This window comes from Eublepharis macularius, chromosome 4 (assembly GCF_028583425.1).
Source record: "Eublepharis macularius isolate TG4126 chromosome 4, MPM_Emac_v1.0, whole genome shotgun sequence".
Taxonomy (NCBI): Eukaryota; Metazoa; Chordata; class Lepidosauria; order Squamata; family Eublepharidae; genus Eublepharis; species Eublepharis macularius.
In genome coordinates, this window is record NC_072793.1 from 149,889,482 (window position 1) to 149,906,877 (window position 17,396).

General features: G+C 51.4%; 1 protein-coding gene across 1 annotated transcript in view; it reads left to right on the forward strand.

The window, feature by feature from the left end:
• The window catches only part of FHIT (fragile histidine triad diadenosine triphosphatase), a 1,476,895-nt gene that overhangs the window by 755,958 nt on the left and 703,541 nt on the right, over positions 1-17,396 (forward strand). The gene's annotated exons all lie outside the window — the stretch shown is intronic.

Sequence of the window (17,396 nt, forward strand, 5' to 3'; positions counted from 1 at the left end):
GAATCTTGTCTTTTCATGATGTGACCAAAGTATGATAGCCTCTGTTTTGTCATTTTAGCTTCTAGGGAGAATTCAGGCCTGATTTGACCTAGAACCCACTTATTTGGCTTTTTGGCCATCCTTGGTATCCGCAAAACTCTCCTCCAGCACCACATTTCAAATGAATCACTTTTATTCCTGTCAGCTTTCTTCACTGTTTGACTTTCACATCCATACATAATAATGGGGATTGCGGCCTATTGCTAAGGGTTTCGAGGAGGGTGGCGGCGCGGGAAGAAATACCCCAGACAACCCCGTGGAGGAAACTGGCCAAATTTTATTGACAAGAACAGCAAACATAAAGCAAACAGGAGCATTGGCAGTCATGAGGATCGGATCCCACAAAACATCGGCTGACCCGCCTGCCAGCCGATGACCCCTCCCCCCTCAGGCCCGTGCTGAGGGGGAGCCTCCAGGAGTGGCATTCAGCGGGGAGATCATCTGGGTGTACACCCCTGTATGACCCCCCCCTGCCACCTGGGAGTGAGTCCGCCCTGACAGCCCCCGAGCTGGGCATGTACCTCCGTCCTCACTCCCAAGATCCCGTAAGGGGATCCCCTTCCCTGGGACCAGGGCGAGCCCTGATCCCCGCTAAGAGATCCGATCCCATGACCCCCGCCAACTTAAAAATCAACAGTAGCAAACCATAACAAAGAGGGTGCGGCGGGTGGGATGTCGCTGCCGAGCCGGAAAGACGGGGGGCGGGGTCGGAGGCCGGAATTTATGCCGGCCTGCCGGACCTGAGGGAAAACTGCTCTTCCCAGGTCCGGCAGAGGCCCCGCCCCCCGCAGCCGGCCGGGCTGCCCCAGGATTGGCCGCCCGACATTTAAACTCATTGGCTGCCGGCCGGCCCAGGGCATGCTGGGCCGGCCAGCAGAGCCGTGGCCACGCCGTCCCTCCTCTTCCTCCCCGCGGCCGCAAACTACACGCCTGGTAAGTCAGGCGTTCGCGCTTGCGGCCTATTGCTAAGGGTTTCGAGGAGGGTGGCGGCGCGGGAAGAAATACCCCAGACAACCCCTTGGAGGAAACTGGCCAAATTTTATTGACAAGAACAGCAAACATAAAGCAAACAGGAGCATTGGCAGTCATGAGGATCGTATCCCACAAAACATCGGCTGACCCGCCTGCCAGCCGATGACCCCTCCCCCCTCAGGCCCGTGCTGAGGGGGAGCCTCCAGGAGTGGCATTCAGCGGGGAGATCATCTGGGTGTACACCCCTGTATGACCCCCCCCGCCACCTGGGAGTGAGTCCGCCCTGACAGCCCCCGAGCTGGGCATGTACCTCCGTCCTCACTCCCAAGATCCCGTAAGGGGATCCCCTTCCCGGGGACCAGGGCGAGCCCTGATCCCCGCTAAGAGATCCGATCCCATGACCCCCGCCACCAGAGCCCCCCGCAGGGCTCCCGCCAATGCTCCTACAACTTCAACCACTCCAACAAGCCATCCCTCAGGTCCTGCAGCCATAAGTCGTGCCCCCAGGAAGAGAGGTGAACCCCATCTGGGCGGAAAAGCGCCTCCTGCCGGAAAGAAATGTCCAGGTGTTTGATGGGCAAGCCCTGGGCTGCCGAGATGTAGCGCACCATGGCCCGGGCCACCCTCTGGCGCACTCCATCAACCTTGTCCGGGTGCCGGGCATGGCGCCAAACTCGCCTCTGTAGCAAGTCCGACCAGATGAAGAAAGTCCCAGGAAACAGCCCCCGCAGGTAGTCCAGGTCCCTGCACATTGCCCGTTGCAGCTCCGGGCCTTCCCGCCGTCCCAGATCGTTCTCGCCCAGCTGGATGATCAGCGCATCAGGCGGGCCCAGACGGCGGGCCTGGTGAGTCAAGGTGGGGACCAGCGCGTCCCACAGCATGCCACGGGAACCGATCCAGCGGATCTCGACGAAGTCATCCAGTCCCAGGTGCACTCCCCAACCGGACGTAGCTGCGTACCTTCCGGCCCAGTGGACGATGCTGTGACCACATATCCACACCGTCTTCCGATGACCTGCAGGCGGGAGGAGTACAAAACAAGGTCAGCAAGTGAGAACCCGTGAGGGGCGGACGTAGGAGAGGAAGGCCCTGGACCGCCAGCGGCCGAGGCGCTGGATGACCGTGTCGGGGAGGCCCAGGCCTGCCGCCGCCGTGGCAGCCCCAATTCGAAAGGAGTGGGAGGCGAAATCACCCGGGGGGAGGCCAGCGGCCTGGAGCCCGGCTCGCAGGATGGAGACGAACTGGTAGCGAGTGAGTGGGGAGCCATCACGGTGGGCCAGGAAGGGGCCGGGTGTGGTGGGGCGAATGGCCATGTAGGCTCGCACGGCCGCGACAGGGCATAGAGCCTGGCCGGGAAGGGCCCGAAGGCGCACAATGGCCCCCCGGCCCCTCTGATCCGTCTTAGAACTCCGCAACGTGATGGAGACGGTGTGCCTGGACGCGGAGACATCGCCGAATGCGACGGCACTCCCCGCAGAGTCCCAGCGGGAACCGGCCACCAGCTCGCTGACCCGGAAGGCCCCGAAAAAGGCCAGCCCGAAGGCAGTCCGGAAAAGCTGTGCCTCGAATGCGGACCAGCATAGGCTCGGGATCGCCTCAAAAATTGCCCCCAGGGTGGCCAGGGTAATGGGTCTCCGCCGGTCCGGTGGGCGAGGGGAAAGCCGCCCCCACCCCTCTATGGCCCGGCGTGCCTCGAAGCAGTCACAAGGATCCGGAAGCCCTTCCGCCCTGCTAAAGAAGGAAATGCCGGCCAGGGCCGCCCGCATGGTCCTGGGCGCGAGACCCAGGCCCCGCATGTGTGCTAGGTACTGCAGCACCGCTGTGCGTGAGGCCGGCCATGGATCCCCGGCGCCGAGGCCTGCCGCGAAGGCCCGAAAGCGCGTCACCGCCTTGCTGTAGGCTCACCGGGTAGATGGTGCCACAGAATGAAGGATCCCCTCCATCACGGAGCTTCGCCAATTGTCCACAGGGCTGCTGGGAATGGGTCGGGTGTGCGACTGGCCTTGGGAGCCAAGGCAAAGAACCTCTCCATCTGGAAGCGAGATAGTGCATCCGCGATGCCGTTATCCAACCCTGCTACGTGGCGGGCAGAAAAGGATATGTTAAACGCAAGACAGCATAACACAAAACGGCGAACGAGACGCATAACCCGCTCAGAGCGAGAAGACTGTTTGTTGATAACCTGCACCGTGGCCTGATTGTCGCACCAGAAGATGATGCGCTTGTCCCTGAACTGCTTGCCCCAAACGCACACCGCCACCAAGATGGGAAAGAACTCAAGGAAGGTGAGGTCCCTCAAGATCCCCGTGCCGGCTCAGGAGGGGGGCCACCGCTGGGCGCACCACCTGCCGTTGAAGTAGACCCCAAAACCCCGGCTGCCGGCCGCATCAGAGTGAACCTGCAGCCCGGGCCCCGGGGCTAAGGTGGTCTGCCAAAGCGAGACCCCGTTGTACCGAGACAAAAATTCTAGCCACACCCGCAGGTCCTCCTTGATACCTGCCATTAAGCGAATGTGGTGGTGGGGCGCGGAGGCCCCCCTGCAGGCCCTAGAGAGGCGAGCGCAGAAGGCGCGACCTGGCGAGACCACCCTGCAGGCGAAGTTTAAGTGGCCGATGATGGACTGCAGCTCGCGGAGCGTGCACTTCTCGCGGGCGAGGGCCGCCGAGATAATGTCTCGGAGCCGCCCCAGCTTGTCGTGGGGGAGACGCGATACCCCGGCCACAGAGTCCAGCTCGATGCCGAGGTACGTGAGCCGGGTGGTGGGGCCCTCTGTTTTATCTTGAGCGAGGGGGACCCCCAGCTCGGCTGCAAGGGACTGAAAGGCCTGAAGCCGGGATTCGCAGGTGTTGTCCCCAGGGGGCGCCATCACCAGGAAATCATCAAGATAATGGCTGATGTGCGGGGACCCCATGCGGCCCTTGGCCACCCATTCCAAGAAGGTACTGAACGTTTCGAAGGCGGCGCATGCCACAGAACACCCCATGGGCATGGCCCGATCCACGAACCATTCCCCGTTGAATTTGAACCCCAACAGGCAGAAGTCAAGCGGGTGGACCGGCAGAAGTCTGAAAGCGGACTCCACGTCGCATTTGGCCATCAGAGCCCCTGGACCGCAGGACTGCACGAGGCGGACTGCCTGGTCAAAGGACGCGTACTTGACGGAGCACAGCTCCCGGGGGATGTGGTCATTGACGGACGACCCGCGGGGGTATGAGAGATGGTGGATTAACCTGTACTCGCCTGGGGCCTTCTTGGGTACCAGGCCCAGGGGGGAGACCCTTAAATTGGGAATGGGAGGGGAGGGAAAGGGACCCGCCACCCGGCCCAGTGCAACCTCCTTGGCTATCTTGCTCGCCACCACCTCTGGCATCTCCCTTGCTGACTTCAGATTGCCAGAGGTGGTGGGCACCCGCGGCCCGGTAAAGGGGATCCGGAAACCCTTAGTGAAGCCTTCCAACAGAAAGGCCTCTGCGAGCCTATTGGGGTACTGGGCCAGCAGGGGGCGGAGAGCAGGTACCCGCACTGGGGAGCGGGTGAGGGTGAGCACTTGGCAGGCAGGACTATTTCCCGCCGGTGGCGGTTGAGGCAGCATTGGAGCCGGTCCCCCCATCCTTGTGCATCCCGCCGCTGGTGGACCGGCCCCCCCGAAAGGGGGCAGAGGGCTGGGGGCCCCGGGGGCATGATTGGCGAGGATGGGAGCCCCCGCAAGTGTCGCAGATATGCTCGTAACGGCACTTGGGCCGCTGGCACTTGCCCTGGTTAAATTCCCAGCACAGCCCCCGCGGTTTTTCCCTCCTGCCTGGCCAGCGCCCAGCCCGGGCGCCGTCGCCCTTACCCCGCATGTGGGGACCCACCAGGAGGAGCCACAACTTTTGGCTGATGAGGTCCCAGCACGCATGGGGGCTGTGGGAGGCCCTCTTGCGGAAGGCCTCGTCGTAGTCCATTGCTGCACCTTCCCCCGCCAGTGCCCTTGCCCTGAGGACGTTGCTTAAGTGGTTGGAGAGGTGCCAACCCCGTTCTGGGTAGGCAATCTGGACCACCCCCATGTATACGGTGAAACCCTCGAGCCAATTCCCAAAGGTGCGATCTGCAGTCTCCTTTTTGCCCCCTTTTTTGTCCCTCCTGGAGGAGGGGGGGGCACTCCTGCCGTCCTCTGCCTCGGGTTTAAGGAGGCTAAAAAGATCCACATAATATCCCTCCAGGATTCTCTCCCGAACTTTGCGCGCCAGGTGGATGCCCGGGGGGTCCTCATCGTCCCTGGGGTCTGCTGGGAGGGGAGGGGCCTCCCCGGGGTCTGAGTCCCACACACCCCCGGGATCCTTCCGATTAGCTTGTGCCGCCCTGCGCCGCCGGGCCCACCCAGGTAGGCCTGGGATGGTGGCCCCCTCCCCCCAGTAATCCTCCCCATGGGCCCCGTCCTCCGAAGAGGAAGACTCACCTGAGGATCCATCGCAGCTTGTGTCCTCCCGCCTCCTGCGCCGCCGCGCCTTCTTGTGTGAAGTCCGCCTGCGCTTGGGGGCAGGCCGCCTTTCCCCACTGGAGCTGCTGGAATCCGAGGACTGCGGCTCCCGGCGTCCTCTGGGTGCTCCGGATCCCCTCTTCTGGGTGCGGGACTGCCTGGGGACCTCGACCGGCACAGAGGGAGGCGAGCCCCCCCCGGGCCCGGAGTTCCCCAGGCGGTCCACCCGGGCGCTTAGCTCCTCCAGCGCCCTGGCAATGCTTTGCAGGGAGGTGGGGGAGGGGTCCCGGCTGCCGGATGGCTGTTGCCGGGTGGCCCTTCTCCCGCAGGATATGGTCTGGGTCCCTTTTCTGCCCTTCTCCCCGCTCCTTCCCCCATTGGGTTGCACTGGGGGCGCCGGGGCGGTCTTCCCCTTGCCTCCTGCCGAGGGGGGCCCCTTAGCCCCGGCGCGCCTGGGTTGCTTGGCCTTGCTCACCTCTGGCAGCCCTCCTTTAGAGTGCCGCCCCACCCCCGACCCCACAGCAGCCCCTGCCGCAGGCCTCCGCCTGACCCGCTTGGAAGAGCCTGAGGGCCCCTTGGGTGCAGCCTTGGCCCGCCTGGACTCCTTCGCTGGGGCCATGCCTGCCCGCTGCTTGCGCGTGTGTGCGCTGTGACTGGCAACGGGAAAGAGAAAGAAAATTAATAAAAAAAGGGGGGGGGTCTTCCGAGATCTCCGTCCGATGCTCAGAGCTGGCCAGAGGCTCGTCTTCACTGCGGCGGGGCAGAGGGCTCAGCTCAACCTACTCCCCGAATGCAGCGCTCCCACCCGACGCGTGCAAGCACGAGTCGGGGAGCTGGCCTTCGTGCTCCTTCTTGCTCCCACCCGGCTGTCTTGCCTGAGCCGGGGAGCTGTGCCACGAGCGGGACCGCGAGGGGGGAGGCTCAGCCAAACCTTCCCTCCGCTCGCTGCACCTCATGCTCCTGCCGAACCGCTCGCTGCTCCTCGTGCCTCGTGTCGCTGCCGAGCCGGAAAGACGGGGGGCGGGGTCGGAGGCCGGAATTTATGCCGGCCTGCCGGACCTGAGGGAAAACTGCTCTTCCCAGGTCCGGCAGAGGCCCCGCCCCCCGCAGCCGGCCGGGCGGCCCCAGGATTGGCCGCCCGACATTTAAACTCATTGGCTGCCGGCCGGCCCAGGGCATGCTGGGCCGGCCAGCAGAGCCGTGGCCACGCCGTCCCTCCTCTTCCTCCCCGCGGCTGCAAACTACACGCCTGGTAAGTCAGGCGTTCGCGCATACCATAGTTTGGATTGTCTTGATTTTGGTCCTCAGAGAGACATCTTTATCTTTAAGGATCTTTTCTAGTTCCCTCACAGCTGCTTTTCCAAGTCTCAATCTCCTTCTGATTTCCTCATTGCAGTCTCCCTTTTGGTTGATAGTTGAACCAAGGAACAGAAAATCTTGAACCATTTCAATTTCCTCATTGTCAACTTTAAAATTGTGTAATTTCTCAGTTGTCATATTATCAACAGATAGAGGAGAGAAGGCGGAAAACCCTCACCCCTCTGCATCTGAGGCCAAGGTAGGGTGCTTCATCCAGGGTGGAGACTGATGCCAGACAGCTGAGGTATGGAACCACTGCCTTTACTTGTATTCATCTCTTGTTCCTGTCCTCTTGCCCTCAGTTGCCTAGATATCAGCTCCTCAGAATCAGGTCCTGTCTTTTGTTTATTTAAAACACTCATATCTCACCTTTTGGTACCTCTCAACAGCAGCAGTTTACACAGTATCAAAGATAGCTGTAATAAGAGAAAAGTAAAAGCAATTGCAATACAATACAGCCACCAGATCAAAGGTCAAAACTTGCAGGAGATAGTAAAACAGTCAAGTTAGAAAGAAAGCTAGGTAAAAGAAGTCTGTGTTAACCGTGTATCTGAAAGACACCAGCTGACTTGCTAACACCACCCCAAGAAGACTGCCGTATGCTGCCATCCTTTGAAAGGATAGTACACAAAGAAGAAACTCAGAAGTCGATGTCAGTCTCTGGGTAAATTCATATTGAGAGTCAGTGTGGGGTAGTGGTTACAGTGTTAGACTAGGCCCCGAGAGACCAAGGTTTGATCCCTACTCTTCCACGGAAACTCACTGGTATCAATGAAGCAAATAAATTATAAGATATGCCTTACTGTGTAAAGTACCATGTACATTGATGGCACTATGTAAATAAATACGAATACACTAACAGACTAGTGGTTTTAATATGGGAGCAGTGGTAAATATCCCCCCCCCCCACTCGCTTCATAAGACTTGCTTTTGGAGTGTCCTACCTGGGCTGAGAGCTCAGAGGCTTCTGTTCTTCAAGCTAGCTCACTCTGTGAAAAGTGTGAATACCAAATCTTCTTGCTAAACTTCTGGCTCGTGGCCTGTAGTGGCTTGTCATTGTGCCAGAAAAAATATGGCGGGAAGTTACTAAGCGTGAGTTGTATTCTTTGACAGGCATTGTGGGCTTGAATATACATAATGGGGGGAAAGTGGCTCTAATTAAAATGTGCTTACTTAAGATGACAGTTATTTGAAAGATGGCTGCATAGTAAGGACCTCATTATGAACCATGCACTGTATGTTAAAATGATAATTGTGTCAAGGGGTAATTAACTTCCTCTCTTAGGTGGGTTTGATAGGTCACTTGTGGCTCTGTCCTGCTTATTTATGTTTGTTGATTGCAGGAGTGCCACAGACACACTTAGAATTCGAGGTGTTTTTTGCATTAAAAGGATTGGGATGGTTATGGGGGTTTTTTTGCCTGCTTTGAAGAGAGATTTATTAGCTATTGTAATTCAAGACATGGTCAGGCTGTTGAAAGAGCCTAGATTTGTAAACATAGCGTACCTCTGCAAGAATACAGACCCCTTCTTCCAAGATAATAATTTGCAAACTGCATCTCTGGTCTTATGTTTCACATTTTATGTTTGTGGCAAAACAGAATGTTAATCAGTTCAGTTTAACAAGCACGCTCGTGTTCAGAGAGAGGCTGCCCAAACAAGCAACCCGAGCCCATTGCAAAACCAACGTATAGGCAGTCAGGTTGAATAACTGGACAAGAGGCAAAACACTCAAGGTTGTATGAAATCAGTACAGATGGTGTAACAAATGTGTCCCTTAATATACACGTTTGTGATTTCTGTTAAGGACATCATGATAATCTGCCAGGTTGGGTTGCCCATACTGTAGTTCTGCCAGTGAGGACAAATATCCTCCATTCTCCTTATGTCCATTCTGTCTAATTTAATTTCTACCTAGGGGAAAAAATGTTAGTGGCTGAGTGTGCAAATTCTAGTACATTTGGGCAAGCCTATTGTCAGCTTTTCCTCTGTGGAGAAGGGGAAAGTTTACAGCTGCTCTTTGCATAGGGTTGCCAGGCCCCCTCAATCTCCTAGGGGGGGATTGGGGCCTGGCTCTTACCTTTGAGAAGGGAGCGAGCGCGTGCTCCTGCAAGCGTGCTGATGTCACTTCCGGGAAGTGACATCATCATGCAGCCCTGGGAGCGCACCCACGTGGATTGGGCCCATTTTGAGACGCTGCGGAGCGCAGGAGCGCTCCAGCGCTCCGAAGCACCTGAAATGGGCCTGTTTTGGCACAGATAGGGCCCATTTTGAGCCACTGTGAAGTGCGGGAGCACTCCTGCACTCCACAAGGGCCCAAAATGGGCCCGATCTGGGCCCATTTTTGTGCAGATTGGGCCTGTTTTGGGCTGCTCTAGAACACAGGAATGCTCCCGCGCTCTGCAGCAGCCCCGATCTGGGCCCAAACAGGCCCGATCCTGGTGGCAGCTGCACGCAGGAGCGCTCAGCACCGCAGGGGAGCACGCACAGAAGGTGTGTGTGTCCCGCTGGCCAGGTAAGTGGGGGCAGGGTGTGGGGGTGAGGGCGGGAGATTCCCCACCCCTGCTGGGGGTCTGGCATCCCTATCTTTGCATCTTTTGCATGGGGATGGGATAATGCACAGTTAGGCCTGAACTTTCTAGACTTAACATTTGAATGCACTAATTTTTGTAGCATAAGCAAGTGAGGAAGGCAAAAAGCAATTTGGGGTGAGGGATGGGAAATGCATACATAAGTCTACAGCACTGTGTTAATGATTGTTGGGAAACAGAGGGTGAGGTATAGCAAGCTAACTCACCAGACCTTTCAAGATAAGTATGTACTTAATTGGCAACCTCACATAGTACTTGTACACACATAACCTTATATTAACCTCTAAACTGATAAAAGCCATTTGAGAGATTACTCTCTCCTTCAACATGTTGAATTGCACCCTGTAAAATTAAGTAAGGTTAGTTTGGTGGTGGTGGTGGTGGTAGAGAGAGTGGTAGAGAGTTAGACTTGACTTATGGCAACTGCTGGTGGGGTTTTTGTGGCAATAGGCTAACAGAGGTGGTTTTGCCATTGCCTGCCTCTGCAACCCTGGTCTTTGTTGGAAGTCTCCCATCCCATTATTAACCAAAGCTGACCCTGCTTAGCTTCTGAAATCTGACAAGATCAGGCTCACCTGGGCTATCCAGGTCAGGGCAAGGTTAGTTTATTAGGGCAAAAAATCCAAATCAGTGGAACATATCAAGAATTTGCAGAACAAGATAAAAGCCTATCAGCAATAGCCTTTTTACTACTTGTATGCATGTTATACACACATGGGCACATGGTGTGTGCATTTATTTAATACTTTAGAAGATTTATACAGATAACCAGAACAGCTTTTCACAGCAATGAGAGCCATGTGCCATGGTACAAAACAATACTTCCTTGTGCTTAATCTTCTAATCCCTGAAAAGAAGTGCTAGGGACATAAAATTCCATGGGTCTAGGTCACCATTGAGGCAAAGAGCTGAGGAAGTTACCACTGGAAGGGGGGGGGTAACAACATACCTGTTCTAATTAAGCAGCTTAAATGTGTTCTGTAGGATGGCAGAGGAAATTTTTTTCCCGGGGAGACCCATTTCCACATGGCTTACCGCTGCTCGTAACAACCCAGAAGATCACGCAAAAAACGCGGAAGATCACATTTTCTTGTGCGAGATTTGTGCGACGTCATGTGACATCGCACAAATCCTGCGAAAGAAAATGTGATCTTCCACGGTTTTTGAGCGATCTTCCGGGTTGTTCCGAGCAGCGGTAAGCCATGTGGAAATGGCCGTGGTATCTTTTGGCACCCCTGGAGTAGTAAGGTAAACACACATTCCTGCCTTAGTTTCCCCATTTTGTAAAAAAGGCATATTAATCAAATAATCTATTTAGCATGGTTATTGTGAACGCAAATGTGTTTGACAGCAAGGCATTCAGTTCTGGGGGTGATGAGTACTTGAGAAGGCTAAATCTGTAACTATGCAATTAAAGCAAGGCACTGCATAAAGCCTGTATTGTATGGGGAAATGACCTTAGAGTACAATATTACTGTGGAAAGTGCAATTTTCCATTTTAAATGATTACTTGGTGCTTTCTTTTTAATAAAATTCTCCATTAAGGCAAGTGCAAACTGTGGCACTCCACTGCTGTTTATTTACTGTGTATTATCTAGGAATGTTCCGTACTTAATGTATGATTAATGGCACTTTCCTCTTTGCTCCTCTGTTACATCATAACCCAGATATGAAATATTGATTTGTATTCCCCTTCAAATGCCCATGTGAAAGACCAGCAATTAATCTGCAAGTTCAAAGGGTGGGCTCCATGTTGCAAAGGGAATACTCACTGCTGGAAAGTTGACTCATGGTAAGAATGTGCCACAGAATTATTCTGTGTGGTTGACAAACATTTCCCTCCTTTAAAATCAGAATTTTATTAAGCAGATCTTTCATTCATACACACACACCTTCATATATATGAAAGTGTCATAGGTTTAATATGGGTCTTTGTTAACTGTGCACCACAGGTAGAATATTTCTTTTACCCTGTGTGGCATAGCTATCCCCCACCCTCTCCTCTGAGGATTAATACAGCTTTAAAACTGGCAGATATTTTGACCATTCTGTTGCTTTTGAGGACAGAGGTCAACATGTTTAGTTCAAGCAAGGACTTAAGAGCAAGTCTAGAATCTTTATGAGTTGGATATAATACTGCTGGTTTAAGTTTCATTGGCACACTGAGACCGCGTACCATGTTTAAAATGCTGGGCTCACCTGAATCCTGTAGACATCGATAGGCATGAAAGACAGAGGCAATTCTTACACCCCATTGATTTTACTAAGATTTAATCGCACCTAACCTCTTCTAGACTACACCCACTAAAATCAGCATAGCAGATATACTGAAATGGTCTGTCATTTTAGTGAGACACCATTTATTAATTTTAATGCATCTCAGTCTGTCTATTGAGGTGTTTGCAGGCTTTAAAAGCACAACATTTAATACAATGCAAGAACCTTTTGCTTGTTCTTTTCAGTCAAATGCTTGCCCAAATATGGCCTATGGAATGAAAAAAGGACAGGTTTGGCTCTTGAACCTGTCTTTCCCCCCATCAGAACTAATAGTAGTGTGTGTGTGTGTGTGTGTGTGTGGCTGATTTAGAATGGGGAATGGCATGGGAAGAAACAGAAACCCTGCCTGTGCTTTGAAGTAGAAAAGAAAGAAAGAAAAGATTCCCTGCGTCACATCTACTTTTGCCCTTACATTCTTGAATGGAATAGTTTACAGTTCTGGAATGATGCGCTCTTCCCTTTGAACCTCATTAGAACAACATCAGTCTGAAAGTGCTTTGTGGAGCATTGTCTCCTCTCTTTCTCTGCAAGATCCACTTTTCCTTTTTCCAAGATGGAAAAGTGGCAACCAATCTGACACCTATCCTGAAAACAACTTTTCATACCCTAATTGATCCGACTTGTTTAAATCTAGGTAGGTTGCTGTGTGCTACTTGAACAACAATTTTCTCATTTAAATTGCCTTGGAACGATGACACTTTGGCAGGAGTTTCCTGCCTTCTCACCTCCAAATGATGGATTTATATCTTGCTAGGCCTGCTCTATTAATACCAGAGAGTTGAGCCAAATTTCATTCCAAAGAGCCCTAGAGATTGCTGAGCTATTCACGTTAATGTGGCTCATGCTGCTTTCCCTGACTGTGAGCAAGCGACCAAAAAGCTTAGTTTTGAAGGGAAGAAGATGGGGAAAATGCTTTGAATGGGAAGGTATCATTCTGCTACTTCCCAAGGCTGAATGTTGCAGCCGCTTGCCTGTGCAGGCTTGCATCACTGAGCTTTCGTTGGTAACCAGTGACACCCAACGCGGGGGGGGGGGGGCGGGCAGAGGTTGGCTCCTGCCAGGGAACAGATATAATAAAAACACTTGCACTCCATACAAAAAAGCTGTTATGTCAACTTTTCTTTCTCCCTGCTAGTGACAGAGCAAATGTATCCAAAAACAATCGCTCTTTCCCTTTTGAAATTGTTTAAGTGTATTCATGAATCTCAAAATTGGCTTCATGATAAACATGCATTCCCAGGTTTGGCCTAGGAAGTTCTTTAGGTAAAGTTCTTTAGGCCTTTTCCTCTCATCTCTCTGCTCACTATACCAGACACTGCAGCTTTCTGGGTTTCTGTCCTTTCCTTGTCTCCGAACTAAATTGAAACAGCAATTTGGTGCTGAGCTCCAACAGGACTTTCTCATCCTCTTGCCTCCATCTAGGGTTGCCAGTTCTGGTTTAGATTTTTGGAGCTCTGGGGATGGAGCCTGGTAATGTGGGTTTGGGGAGAGGAGGGACCTCAGTGGGATATAACAAAACATTCAATTTATATACCGCCCTTCAGGGCAACTTAACACTCACTCAGAGCAGTTTACAAAGTATGTTATTTTATCCCCATAACAAAAACCCTGTGAGGTGGGTGGGGCTGAGAGAGCTCTGAGAGAGCTGTGACTAACCCAAGGTCACCCAGCTGGCTTCAAGTGGAGGAGTGGGGAATCAATCCCAGTTCTCCAGATTAGAGTCCCACTGCTCTTAACCACTACACCAAACTGGCTCTCAGTTTGCCATAGAGTCTATATCCAAAGCAGCTGTTTTCTCCAGAGGAACTGATCTTTGTGGTCTGGAGATCAGGTATAATTCCAGGAGATCTCCACTCCCCACCTGGAGATTAGGAACGCTACCTCCATTACCAATCTGTTATTATCCATTCCTTCATCTGCTCCACTGAGCCTTGAAAGCTATGGCTCTGGTGGCCTCACTCTCCACGGCTCAAACAGTGCCTCTCTTCTTCTTCACAGTGTGTTGTCTTTGGGGCACCTCGTTATTGCTTTGTTTTCTAGCATTTACAAGGATCCCTATTGGTTGTGAGGCCTGTGAAGAGCTGTGTGGGGTCATGAGTATTACATAAGAAAGGGAGGGTAAAACATGAAAGGAGTGGCTACAGGAAATGAGTGCCAGGAATGAGAGCTGGGAAGATACACCAGACACCGCAGTTAAGAGGATAAGGGAAAACCAGGTGTGTGGTGCCAGTGTCATAGAAAAGTATTTCATCTAGAGAAGCAGAGACTGGATTGAGGAGTAGGGCATAAATTTGGAGGCATGTGAGGAACTTATGCAAAACCAGATAGGTTCCCTCAGGCAAAATCTTCAGGCTGACTTGGAAGCTGGATAGAGTTACCAGGTCCCCCGGCCCAGCAATCAGTGAGATATAACCATAGAGTTTTGCCTAAATACCAGAGTATCCCTGGTGTCCCCTGGAGGTGCACTGACATCACTTCCAGGAGTACAGTGAGTGAAGCTAGCACATCAATATACTGTGCATCCCCCCCCCCCATCATTCCCCACCATTTCCCACTTACCAGTCAGGTGATACTGGAAGGGTGGGACCAGGAAAATCTCTACGGGGAGAAGAAGTCTGCTACTTGTTCACTTGGTGTCTTTCTCAGGTGAATAGTTAACCACGGGTTTTCAAGATGGTGGTTCAAACCTCCATGTGTTCATAGGTCTGAATGCTACTATTGTGTACTCAGCCCTAAAATCCACTGCCTTTGGCTGGTCACACTAGAATGGAGAAGAGGTGCACATGTGCTGCCTTTAGCTCCTTGGTGGAAGATCAGAATAAAAATGTGATTGGAAGGACATGGAATTCATAGTCAGTTTGTGGCTTCTGTATCATTAGCATTATTCAGAATCAGTAAATCTAATTGCCCGAGTCGCCCTTCCTAAGCATACACAGTGTAAAGAACTGATTCTACTGGGAAATACTAATTTACTTCCTAGTTGCTTTTGCTGGTTGGCACAGTTGACTGCATTCACCATTGCATAGTGTGGGTGGAACTGAAACTCTTCTTAATGTAAGTGAATAAGAAGAAACCTGAAAGTAACCCGAACAATGGATTTTTATTTGAAAGGAATATTTTGAGACCAGGGAAGAAAGATAGAAAGTGTACAAAATTTTTCTTTCCTATCCATTTGAAAGCAGATTGGATTTATTTGCCCTCCCCAAACCCTCATCTTGGGTAACAGAGGTATTGCATAAATAAGGCGGCATAAGTGCTGTTTTTGCAAAGAGTGTCCATCATTTTCAAAGCCCAGAATGTCTCATTTGCTAGTGAAGATGCAGGAAGCAGTAGTCTTTGTTCTGTAAAGCAAAGGGGGGGAAACGGCTCTGACTGTCACAAACTGTGGTTTTATTCACCAGTTTCGGAAGGAGCTAGTTTCTCAGTTCTGCCAGTCATTTTAATTTCCTGTTCAAGACAAGATGCTGGAGGGCATTTGCTGCTCTCGAGGCATGTTTTGGGAATCCCATTGACAGCAGTGGGTGATGTGTCTGTAAGCTGAGGGCACCGTGCGGCCTCCTCTTCTCCCAGGCCTTCAGAGGAGTAATATACTTCTGCCACTTGCCATTTAATTTGAGCATTCCCAGCAGTGCCGGTGAGCTGGGTTTCGCCTATAATAATTCTTCCCTAACTAAACATAATAAATACTGGCCTTGCACTTTATTGACTGCTGACAGCAGTCACGTCTCCCTCCAGTCCCCTCTGTTTTTGAAGCGTGATCTCCCTCCTCCTCCCCACTTCAAGTGTCACAAGAAGCATCTGCTTGCTTTCACCGACTTACAAGAACTTGACAGTGACCTTTGAATTTGCTTTCAGGGGTGAAAGGCAAACCTCCATGATCTTTGCACAGGAAAATGGTTTTATATTCTTAAGTGGGGTGAGTCAGTCCTGTTAGGGATGCTACTAATAGCATAATCCTTTAATGAGTCACAATGGGTGCTTTTAAAGATGGCTGGATTTTCTGAGTGGTCTCGTGGGAAAGGGGGCTAGGACGTCTGTTCTTCTAGCATGTGGGACGCTATGAAGATAAAGACATCAGACTGAATTTGAAGAGTTTCCTTCACAACCTTTTAGTATCCGAAGAGGCCCTTCTGAGAGAAACTGTATCCAGGGACCTAGGAGAGGTCCCTGGATACTAAGGCTAAGTAAAATAGTAGAAAATAAATTTATTCCAATAGTAGAGAAAGATGCAAGATACGTTAGAGGGCCATTTCATGTAATCTCAGATAAATCCTTGAAATTGCTTGATGTCACTCACCCTCGTGAGTAGACAATGGACAAGGAGATACAAAAGAAAGGATGTTTGGATGACATGTCTCAGTGTGAAGTGTGTTTCAGAGCTATTCTTTCTGGAATGAATGGAGAAAAACAGGCTCATGTTTTGGCAAGAAGGTGGTAGGGATTGCTTTCTTGTTCATACAACTATGAGTCTCTCTACATGAGACATCAGACACAGGAAGAACATGTGTCGGGAGATGCAATGGTAGCTGAGACGAGTAGTTTAAAAAGACAGAGGTGGCAGCAGGGCAAAGGATTTGCTGTGCACTGGATCTGTGTGAAGGGACTGTGAAAGTCCAGAAGGGAAACTTCAGCCCATTATAACCTTTCCAGGTCCAAGCCTGGCTCTGGAAGGCAGCTCCAGCCCATTTCCATTTCTCGCTGCCCTCTGGTTACGATCTCACACAGTTTTAGACCAAAGAGGTGAAATTGACAGAGCCTTTGGTGAAATTAACAAGCCCTCTGAGGAGCGATCTCCACCACCTCTGTCTTTTTAAACTATGCTTCCCAGCTAACATTGCATCTCCTTACAAACGTGCATCTCCTTACAAACATTGCATCTCCTTACATTGCATCTCCTTACAAACATTGCATCTCCTTACAAACGTGCTGAGGCATCAAGGTTAGGGAACTTTCTCTGCCAGTCATCTTACATATTTATTTTACTTCATTTCTACCCTGCCTTTCTCCCCACTGGGGATCCAAAGGGGCTTAAACTGTTCTTGTCTCCTCCATTTCATCCTCAAAACAACCTTGAGGTAGGTACATGAGACTGAAAGAGAGAGTGACCGGCCAAAGTCACCCAGTAAGCTTCCATGTCAGAATAGGGATTCTTATGTGACACTTCTAACTACTACACCTCATTGGCTCTCTGTGAAGATAACCTTCCATGTGTTGTGTTGCACAGTAGGTACTAGAACAACTGTCGTCATGAGTAGAAGGGTTTAGAATGAAATTGCATTCAACTTCTAAATATTATCCTTTTTTTAAAAAAAAATAACAATTACAGGTGACTTCTTAAAATCTAAAAGAGCAAGAAGAGCTATGAATGTAAGGAATGGTGCAGCAGGAGGGAGCATTGGTGCAGTCGTAAAATCTGCTGGGGATGAGTAGAAATGGCTCAGAGATGTTACGGCAAATGCGTTTTTTAAAAGGAAGGGGAAATAATAATGCAAAAAGAGTAAGCAAAATCCAAAGTGAAGCAAGGTGAATATATCACCTGCGAAGAACCATCTTAGACTCCAGGGGAATGTGCACTGTTGGAAAAGCAGTTAGCTTTTAATACACTACAAGTTTATGGTTTTCACACAGTATCCATTCTAATAGAGAGTTTATTAAAGAATAGGTTTTTGACTGCTTCTTGGCTTCGCCTGCAAGTGAGAT